The following is an 11,367-nucleotide window of genomic DNA, read 5'->3' as shown; positions in this document are numbered from 1 at the left end:
AAGGAGTATTTGAAAGGAGTTTTCAAATAAAGACCTTGGTGAAGCTACTTACATATTGAGCATCAATATCTATAGAGATAGATCAAGACGCTTGATAAGTTTTTTCAATGAGTACATACCTTGACAAGATTTTGAAGTAGTTCAAAATGGAACAGTCAAAGAAAGAGTTCTTACCTGTGTTACAAGGTGTGAAATTGAAAAAGACTCAAAGCCCGACCACGATAGAAGATAGAAAGAGAATGAAAGTCATTCCCTATGCCTCAGCCATAGTTTCTATAAACTATGCCATGCTATGTACCAGATCTATTGTATACCCTACACTGAGTTTAGCAAGGGAGTACAATAGTGATCTAGGAGTAGATCACTGGACAGCGGTCAAAATTATCCTTAGTGGAATAAGGATATGTTTCTCGATTATGGAGGTGACAAAAGGTTCGTCATAAAGGGTTACATCGATGCAAATTTTGACACTGATCCAAATGACTCTAAGTCTCAATCTGGATACATTTTGAAAGTGGGAGCAATTAGCTAGAGTAGCTCCGTGCAAAGCATTGTTGATATAGAAATTTGCAAAATACATACGGATCTGAATGTGGCAGACCCGTAGAGTAAACTTCTCTCACAAGCAAAACATGATCACACCTTAGTAATCTTTGGGTGTTAATCACATAGCGATGTGAACTAGATTATTGGCTCTAGTAAACCCTTTGGGTGTTGGTCACATGATGATGTGAACTATGGTTGTTAATCACATGGTGATGTGAACTATTGGTGTTAAATCACATGGCGATGTGAACTAGATTATTGACTATAGTGCAAGTGGGAGACTGAAGGAAATATGCCCTAGAGGCAATAATAAAGTTATTATTTATTTCCTTATTTCATGATAAATGTTTATTATTCATGCTAGAGTTGTATTAACCGGAAACATAATACATGTGTGAATACATAGACAAACATAGTGCCACTAGTATGCCTCTACTTGACTAGCTCGTTAATCAAAGATGGTTAAGTTTCCTAACCATAGACAAGAGTTGTCATTTGATTAATGGGTTCACATCATTAGGAGAATGATGTGATTGACTTGACCCATTCTATTAGCTTAGCACTTGATCGTTTAGTATGTTCCTATTGCTTTCTTCATGACTTATACATGTTCCTATGACTATGAGATTATGCAACTCCCGTTTACCGTAGGAACACTTTGTGTGCTACCAAACGTCACAACGTAACTGGGTGATTATAAAGGTGCTCTACAGGTGTCTCCGAAGGTACTTGTTGAGTTGGCGTACTTCGAGATTAGGATTTGTCACTCCAATCGTCGGAGAGGTATCTCTGGGCCCACTCGGTAATACACATCACTATAAGCCTTGCAAGCATTGTAACTAATGAGTTAGTTGCGGGATGATGTATTACCGAACGAGTAAAGAGACTTGCCGGTAACAAGATTGAACTAGGTATTGAGATACCGACGATCGAATCTCGGGCAAGTAACATACCGATGACAAAGGGAACAACGTATGTTATTATGCGGTTTGACCGATAAAGATCTTCGTAGAATATGTAGGAGCCAATATGTAGCGCCCCGAGACCGATGTGCCAGGTGCCTTCCAGTTATTCGTTGTTGTTGCCTTGTCATTGCTTGTGTGTCATGCATTGCATATCATGTCATCATGTGCATTTCATTTGCATACATGTTCGTCTCATGCATCCGAGCATTTTCCCCGTTGTCTGTTTTGCAATCAGACGTTTCTATGTCACCCGGTGTCCCTTTCTACCTCTTTTTCGTGTGCTGGTGTTAAACATTTTCGGATTGGACTGAGACTTGTCATGCGTTCTTGGTTTACTACCGGTAGACCGCCTGTCAAGTTTCGTGCCATTTGGACTTCGTTTGATACTCCAACAGTTAACCGAGGGACCGAAAAGGCCTCGTGTGTGTTGCAGCCCAACACCTCTCCAAAGTGGCCCAAAACCCACTTAAACCTGTTCCATCATCTAGAGCTTTCGATCACGATCGCGTGGCCACAAACCGCACCTCATTTGGAGCTTCCTATCTCCCTCTACCTCTATAATTAGACCCCTTCATTTTCGTTTTCGGATCTTTTCCCCGAAACCCTAAAACTCCTCCCTCAGCGCCGCCGGACATGTCCGTCTCGCCGGCGAACGCGTCCACCCCGCCGCCATGTCGCCCCGACCAACCGGGAGGCGACACGTCATCACCACCGTCCGTCGCGCCCAATCCCGCAGGGCCAAGTGTCGCCGCCACCTTCCACCACCGCGCAGCCCGCGGGGCCCAGATCCGGCCCGCATGGGCCCGGTCACCGTCGCCGCCGCCCGCAGGTGTGCGCCCGTCCCCGCCGCCTCGCCTCTCACCGTGGACGCCGCGTGCCGCCGCCTCGACCCTCGTCGCCGGCCTCCTCCCTCTCGCCGGACCGCCTCCAACTCCTTGCCACCGAACCTCCCCGGCTCGCCGTTCTTCGCCGTCGACCACCTCCGAGACCGGATTCAGAGGAGTCAAGCCCGGATCTGCACTTTGCGCCCTCCACCACACCCATTCCTGGCCTCCCTTGTCCTCCCATGCCTCGCCGTCGCCTCGCTCCGTCGCCGGAGTTCTGCTATGTCGCCGCCGCCATGGTTGTGCTCGGGGTCGAGCAGGAGGAGCCCTACCTCACCCCGTTGACCTACCGCATGGGCCGGCCCAGCTCCCTGGCCCAGCGCAGCGCGCCAGAGCCGGTCCAGCTCCAGATCCGGTCTGTTGACTTTTTCGCGGGGTAAAAATCTCACCAAGTCCCCAGATCCCAGTTATTTTATGCATTTTGCATCGCATCATAACTCTCTCATCGTAGCTCCGATTTGTGCGTATAGCATATCAAAATGTTCGCCTCGACGAGTACATCATTTCATCTCATTGCATCATTTTCATTTGAGCTCATCTTTTTCCCGAAATGTTGTTGGAAGAGGGCTATGTGATGATTATGTCAAATCTGTTTCAGCAAATAGCCTTTTGTCATTTTTGCCATGATTAATGTGTGCATGCTATGATCCTGAGCTCTATATGTGTTTTGTAATATGCCATGCCATCTTTACTGGGGTGTATGTCATGTATTTTTGTGATCTTTTTGGTGACTAGCACAAGCATGCAAAGTAACTTACTCAATGATGCTGATTTCAGGAACTTAGAATTTCACTAACTCCTTGCCCTGTCATTATTTTTATGCCATATGTTCATGTTGTTTCCTAGTGATTCGTGCCTCTTTTGAGTATGATCAGTAAGGATGTTTTGTTAATATTGTGTTGCTCTATCAATCCATGTCTTTGTTTGCATTTATGGAGCACCCTAGCTTGAGTCAATCAAGCTCTACTTTTGCTATAAAGTGTTCCTGGCAGATTGTTAACATGTTTAGCAATTTTGCCGAGCTTGTTGTTGTTGTTCCGTGCATGCTATGTTGTTGTTCTTGCCATGTCTAGCTTCTATGCCATGTCTTCTTCATGGATGTATGCTTAGTTTGTCATGCCATGCTCTGTAGTGAGTGCATCGAGCTCGTAAACATGCCTACTCGTTATCTGTTTGCATGCTCCAGTTTTTCACTAAGTCTGAATCTGTTTATGTTTTTGCTATGTTCACATGCTTGCAATTGTATTTTCTGATCCCTTTTGGCTCATGGTCACTAAGGGACTTTTGTTATATGCTTAGAGTAGCTTCATGCCATGCCTTGCTTTTCCATGATATGTTCCTGTAGCATGTAGTTTTCATGCTCTAAAGATTGCTTCCTGTTGATAAATTCCAGACTTGCTGTTAATTTCACTAAGTCTGAAACATGTTATCATTTGCACTTTTGTCATGCTTGTTTGTACCTGTTATTGAGTGAATTAGTCGTAGCTCAGTGTTCATTTTTTGTCAAGCATCATGAGTGGATCCCTGCCATGTATTTTGTTGCCATGTTTGAGTGTTGTAGCATATTTATCTTGATGCATTTAGATGGCTACTTGTTGTTTATCGCAGACCGGTGCCATATTTGTTTTGCTTGCCATCTCCAAACTGTGCATCTGATTCCGGTGTTCTTTATATTGATTTCAACCGAAATCACCTCCCATTTCCAGTGGCACTCTTGGATTTCCATGTTGAGGCCAGGTTCATTATTCCTTTCCAAATCATGCATATGCACCACATACCGCATCCCGCATATCATACCATGTTCATGTGTTGGTTGTTTACTATGTTGTGTGCTTCTTTCCGGTGTTGCTTCTTCGGGTTGGTTCCAGTTACGTCGCGTTTGTGAGGACCCATTCGTCTACGTCCGCTTGTCTTCTTCATGGACTCGTTCTTCTTCCTTGCGGGATCTCAGGCAAGATGACCATACCCTCGAAATCACTTCTATCTTTGCTTGCTAGTTGCTCGCTCTTTTGCTATGCCTATGTTGCGATACCTACCACTTGCTTATCATGCCTCCCATATTGTTGAGCCAAGCCTCTAACCACCTTGTCCTAGCAAACCGTTGTTTGGCTATGTTACCGCTTTGCTCAGCCCCTCTTATAGCATTGTTAGTTGCAGGTGAAGATTGGAGTTTGTTCCTTGTTGGAACATGGTTTATTGTTGGGATATCACAATATCTCTTATTTAATTAATGCATCTATATACTTGGTAAAGGGTGGAAGGCTCGGCCTTATGCCTGGTGTTTTGTTCCACTCTTGTCGCCCTAGTTTCCGTCATATCGGTGGTATGTTCCCGGATTTTGCGTTCCTTACACGGTTGGGTTATAATGGGAACCCCTTGACAGTTCGCCTTGAATAAAACTCCTTCAGCAAGGCCCAACATTGGTTTTACCATTTTCCACCCAGCCTCTTTTTCCCTTGGGTTAGGCCAGCCCAAGGGTCATCTTTATTTTAACCCCCCCCCCCGGGGCCAGTGCTTGTCTAAGTGTTTGTCCAAACTAGAGCCCCTTGCAGCGCCACCTCGGGGAAACTCGAGGGCTGGATTTAGTTGTACGGATTGCTTATCCGGTGTTGCCCTGAGAATGAGATATGTGCAGCTCCTATCGGGATGTCGGCGCATCGGGTGGTCTTGCTGGACTTGTTTTACCATTGTCGAGGATGTCTTGTAACCGGGATGCCGAGTCTGATCGGATTGTCTTGGGAGAAGGAATATCCTTCGTTTACCGTGAGAGCTTGTGATGGGCTAAGTTGGGACACCCCTGCAGGGATTTGAACTTTCAAAAGCCGTGCCCGCGGTTATGGGCAGATGGGAATTTGTTAATGTCCGGTTGTAGAAAACCTGAAGTTGATCTTAATTAAAATACATCAACCGCGTGTGTAACCGTGATGGTCTCTTCTCGGCGGAGTCCGGGAAGTGAACACGGTGTTGGAGTAATGCTTGACGTAGGTTGTTCTAGGATCACTTCTTGATCATAGTTGTTCGACCGTGCTTTTGCCTTCTATTCTCGCTCTCATTTGCGTATGTTAGCCACCATATATGTTAGTCGCTTGCTGCAGCTCCACCTCATACCTTTTACCCTTCCTATAAGCTTAAATAGTCTTGATCGCGCGGGTGTGAGATTGCTGAGTCCCCATGACTCACAGATACTTCCAAAACCAGTTTGCAGGTGCCGATGAAACCGTGCAGCTGACGCTACCGAGCTCAAGGAGGAGCTCGATGAAGACCGTGTTCATTTTGTTGTTCTGTTTCTCTTTTGATCGGTAGTGGAGCCCAGTTGGGATGATCGGGGATCTGTGTAGCATTTGGGGTAGTCTTCTTTCATTTTGGTTCCGTAGTCAGACCTTGATTGTATCTGGATGATGTAATGCTTTATTCATGTAATTGTGTGAAGTGGCGATTGTAAGCCAACTATGTATCTCTTTCCCTTATGTATTACATGGGTTGTGTGAAGATTACCTCACTTGCGACATTGCTTTCAATGCGGTTATGCCTCTAAGTCGTGCTTCGACACGTGGGAGATATAGCCGCATCGAGGGCGTTACACAATATGAGCATCCAGGTTCTGCTATTGGTTATTGACCGGAGACGTGTCTCGGTCATGTCTACATAATTCTCGAACCCGTAGGGTCCGCATGCTTAACGTTTGGTGACGATTTGTATTATGAGTTTACGTGTTTTGATGTACCGAAGGTAGTTTGTAGTTCCGGATAAGATCGGGGACATGACAAGGAGTCTCGAAATGGTCGAGACGTAAAGATCGATATATTGGACGACTATATTCAAACATCGGAAAGGTTCCGAGTGATTCGGGTATTTTTCGGAGTACCGGAGAGTTACGTGAATTCGCCGGGGAGTATATGGGCCTTATTGGGCTTTAGGGGAAAGAGAGAGGAGAGGCTGCGCCCCCCTCCCCCCCCAATGCTTAGTCCGAATTGGACTAGGGGGAGGAGCGGCGCCCCCTCCTTCCTTCTCTTCTCTTTTCCCTTTCCTTCTCTCCTACTCCTACTACTTGGAAGGACTCCTAGTTCTACTAGGAAAGGGGGAATCCTACTCTCGGTGGGAGTAGGACTTCCCTAGGGTGTGCCATAGAGAGGGCCGACCCTCCCCCTCCTCCACTCCTTTATATACGGGGAGGGGGCACCCCTTGGAGACACAACAATTGATCATTGATCTTTTAGCCGTGTGCGGTGCCCCCCTCCACCATAATTCACCTCGGTCATATTGTAGCGGTGCTTAGGCGAAGCCCTGCGTCGGTAGCATCATCATCATCGTCATCACACCGTCGTGCTGACGAAACTCTCCCTCGAAGCTCTGCTGGATCGGAGTTCGTGGGACATCATCGAGCTGAACGTGTGCTGAACTCAGAGGTGCCGTGCGTTCGGTACTTGGATCGGTCGGATCGTGAAGACGTACGACTACATCAACTGCGTTGTGCTAACGCTTCCGCTTTCGGTCTACGAGGGTACATGGACACACTCTCCCCTCTCGTTGCTATGCATCACCATGATCCTGCATGTGTGTAGGATTTGTTTTTAAATTACTACGTTCCCCAATAGCTCCATGTTTCGGGTCATCACCTTCTTGGTCTTCTTCATGATAGCGCACATCTGATTCTCACGTCGACGAATGTGCTGATCCATCTCATGTATGTATGCTGCAATAGACCCATCCTTCCTGGTGCGAATCATCTCCCATTGCTCATCCCGGCGTCCACATATCTGGTAGACGGTGTCTTCAAGATCTCTGTTGTACACCTTGCAAATGCGTCCAAAGGTGATGTGGGCGGCCACGCTCTTTCCTAAGCTCCAGGTTGGTGCATAAAAGGAAAACTCGATGGGCTCGGTAGTTGGTGCGAAAGTCCTTCCAGGAACACAAACTTGGATCTTCCAGCGCTCCTCTTCTGGTAAAGTTGCATTGAAGGTTCCGATGAAGCTTGGTAGCCCAATGTTCAGGTACCTCGTGACTTCCTTCAAGTGTCGTACGAAAGGGGTGTTGTCATCAAGCTATGTGAACTTGTTCCTGGGGTCCGACATCTATAGCGTAGAAATAGAGAAGGATTAGAAATGAGTAGAGAAGAGTATCATGTGGCTTTTCCTAGTGGCCGCGTCCTACAATCCGCGTGTGATGTGATATCATGTTGTAGCGACCCGATCCCAATGGATCGAAGTCTCTGTGCTTAAGTGTCATCTCTAGATCGGTATGCTGACACACACGGTACTCGAGGATTTATAACAGAGTTCAATCACACACTTATTACATTGAGGTACTCATAAAGAGTATTTATTACATAAATATGGCCGAAGGCCAACTAAATAAAATAACCGCGGAAGCTTCGAAGATAAATGAGTCCATCCAACTCCGCGGCAAAACTGAGTGCACGACAACGACCTATCGCACCTTAATCCTCGTCTGAAAATTCTACAACATGAGACGTTGCAGCCGTGTAGGTCAGCACATGGAATATGCTGGCAAGATCACACTATAGAGCAATAATGAACAACATCTATCACTGCATGCATATTTGGCTAGTGGAGGCTCTAAGTTTAATTTTGCATAAAGCTAATTTTTCCCTACAACAAAGGAATAAATTTTATTTACTACCAAGTTTATACCAATATTGAGAAGGTTCCTCCAACTCAATCCCAAATTACCAAGTATAAATATTAACCCAACAATTTCATTAAACAAAATGATGAGATTAACAAATAATTCACTTCTAGATACTCAAGATGTCCATAACCGGGGACATGGCTAATCATGATTAGTTTGTACACTCTGCAGAGGTTGCACACTTTTCCTCACAAGACTCGACCACCTCCATGATCGGAAGATCGAGACACAGTCTTTTTTAAGCATTAACTCTTTACTCTGGGTAGACCGATACACCTATTTTCCCTTACATCTGCTAGTCCACCACTGAAAGAGGTCACGCAACTTACTCAACTATGCCAGAGCCCATAATGGCTTGTGGCTGCACACGGAAGTTTCTAGGCATGAATAATTATATGATCCCTTTGAGCCTGGGTGGCATTTCATACGATGATCACACGGGTACTCCGGGATCTTCTAGGACAACACTGGATTCTCCAGGTGCCCGCAACCACTCCATCCAGATGTGTATTAAAATTGCCACCTTAAGTTATCCTTAGTTATCAACTCTCACAACTTGCATGATTCTCACATACCAATCCCCGTCTACGAGCATGGCTAAGCAATATGAGCATAACATATATTCCCGGGGTGATCAAAGGTAATAGGTTCCTACCTCATGAACTACATAGTAATAACCACATGTTCCCAATTCTACTCATGCAATCTTTGAGGGTGTAACTAATGCGTAATAAAATTGGGTATGAAAAAGTATGATCAAAGTGTAACTTGCCTTGCTGACGATCAGTAAACCCTAGAGATTTGTAGTACCAAGCTTCGCACTCCGGAAAATCTATCGTAGACAAACAATAGCATACATAAGCACTCAAGCACGAAGATGCAAAGAAAAGATCTCGGAAAACTTTGAAAACAAGTGAATAACTCTTGCGAACAGAAAACAATTTTCAATAGTACCTAAATTATGTGGATTAGGTCTTAACAGAAATTTTAGGTCAAGATCTTCAATTTGCAAAAAGAATCAACTAAATCGAAGTTACAAAACTCAAGTTATTATCAAAAAAGTTCAAAATCAAATCTGTTTGAAATCAAATTTTAATCTTTCAAAAATATGTTTGAGTTGGTTTACTGGATAGAGGGGATCATAACGACGAACATAAAACAATTTTCAACAGTACCTAAATTATGTGGATTAGGTCTTAACAGAAAGTTCAGGTCAAGAGCTTCAATTTGCAAAAAGAATCAACTAAATCGAAGTTACGGAACTCAACTTATGATCAAAAGAAGTTCAAAATCAAATCTGTTTGAATTCAAATTTTAATCTTTCAAAAATATGTTTGAGTTGGTTTACTAGATAGAGGGGATCATAACGAAGAAATTGACGTTCATTTCATTGAGTTTAGACAAACGAGTAAAAAGTTATGACCGTTTGAAAAACATGGACTACTTTGTAAAATAAACCTAACGAATAGGTCCCTGGCAGAAAACTAAAAGAAAAAGAAAAATCTACCGAGCGAACGTTCGCTACCGAAACTAATCTAATGAATCTGTTCACTACAGAACCTAAACGAATGAACGTTCGCTAAACAACTAAAATAACTAACCGACCGGGTTTTAGAGAAAAACTGGAGAAAAAGACCGGGCGGATCGGCGGCGGTTACCGGCGACGGCGGCGAGGCGAACGACGGCGGCGGCTGCGGCGGCGGGTGGAGCGGCGGCGGCGGTGGCTAAGCGGGGCAGCGGCGGCAAACCGAGGCGGCGGTGGTACGGCGCATGCTGTCCCGAGCTCGGAGACGAGGCGCGCAGCGACTTGGGACGGCTGGGCTGAGCGCGGCCCAGTTCGGTTGGTCCGAAAGTTCTTTTTTAAATCATTTTCCAGAAATAAGAAAAACATGTAAAACATAAATAAATATTTCTTTTAAAATTCCAGAAAATTCACATAGCTATATGGCCTTATTAATGACCTCGTTAACATTTTCCTAGACCTAAATGCCGCAGATAAAAACAAACATTTTTGTGCAAATAAACTTTGAAATAAAATAAATAATATTGCAAATAAAATCAAGTAAATTGATTTTTTATTCAAAATTCAATTTCCAATATTTCTTTGCTGTTTTTGAAGAAGTCCTTTTATCTTCTCTCTTTATTTTATTTATTTGAAATAATTGGAAAAATATTTTGAATAAATCATTTTGATCCAATTTGTCAATTTTAAAAATTCAAAAATGAATTTTTTAGAAGACCTCTAACTCTCTCAATTGGTCCTTGAGTTGCTTAAGGTTTCTAGGATCAAAATTTTCAAATAAAAAAATTGGCAAAAATGTATAAATCATGGATGCATATGAATGATCTAAATGATAACATCCAAAATGAAAATTGGGATGTTACACGCGCCCCCTGGACGGCCTCCTCCCTCTTCCTCCTTTATATACGTGGGCAGGACATCCCTTGGAGACACACCAATTGTTTCAAGCCGTGTCTCCCTTCACGTTTTACTTCTCCGGTCATATTCACGTAGTGCTTAGGCGAAGCCCTGCGCGGATTACATCACCAGCCCTATCGATGGAGGAGGCCAAGATGGGCGACCGCACAGGGCCCCCCAAAATTTGGGGCCCCCAAATGACCGTTAGTGTAGTAGTAGTAGTACGTGTACATACGTATAGGTTAATCAGCCTGAGTTAATATCCATCGGCTGACCCAGCAAAAACTAAAGGGAAGAGAGCAGCCCATCTAGCAAAGCCAGCCCACACGAAGCCTCCTTTCCATCTCTTTTCTGTCATGTTCCATCTATCGTCAGAGGCCCCAATACTCTGGCCGGTTCTCCTTCCGTGCAATTTCCCAATCGCCCACGCCGCCGCCGCTGGCTATCTTCTTCCGTGGATCGGCGATCAGCCGATCGCCCAGGATGCTGATTGTTGTGTTGGCTTCCCTGCCTCCGCCGCTCTAATCCTTGATTACCAGGTATTGGCAATTAGTTTGCTTCTACTTCATTAATTAAATGAGGACAGCCAAACGGGCAAACGGGCCTAGGTTAGCAGGACGAAATTACGGTAGTATTACTTGACAACACATCTATACTACAGTATACATCAATTTTTGAGGCATGATTTTTCTTTGTGGGAAGCGTTATAAAATCGTCATGTATGTGTTGTGCAGTGCCTTAGTTTAACCTAGGTGATGGTAATTGATTTTTATTTTGTTCACACTAATTAGTCAAATTCATGTTTGAACAGTGAATCATTACATTTCTTTGGTTTATAGATAGACAATAGGAAGAGATAACAATATAGTAGATTATTTACATTAGCTCTTTTGTTATTCGAATA

This window comes from Triticum dicoccoides, chromosome 4A (genome assembly GCF_002162155.2).
Source record: "Triticum dicoccoides isolate Atlit2015 ecotype Zavitan chromosome 4A, WEW_v2.0, whole genome shotgun sequence".
Taxonomy (NCBI): Eukaryota; Viridiplantae; Streptophyta; class Magnoliopsida; order Poales; family Poaceae; genus Triticum; species Triticum dicoccoides.
Note: the sequence above shows the minus strand (reverse complement) of the source record.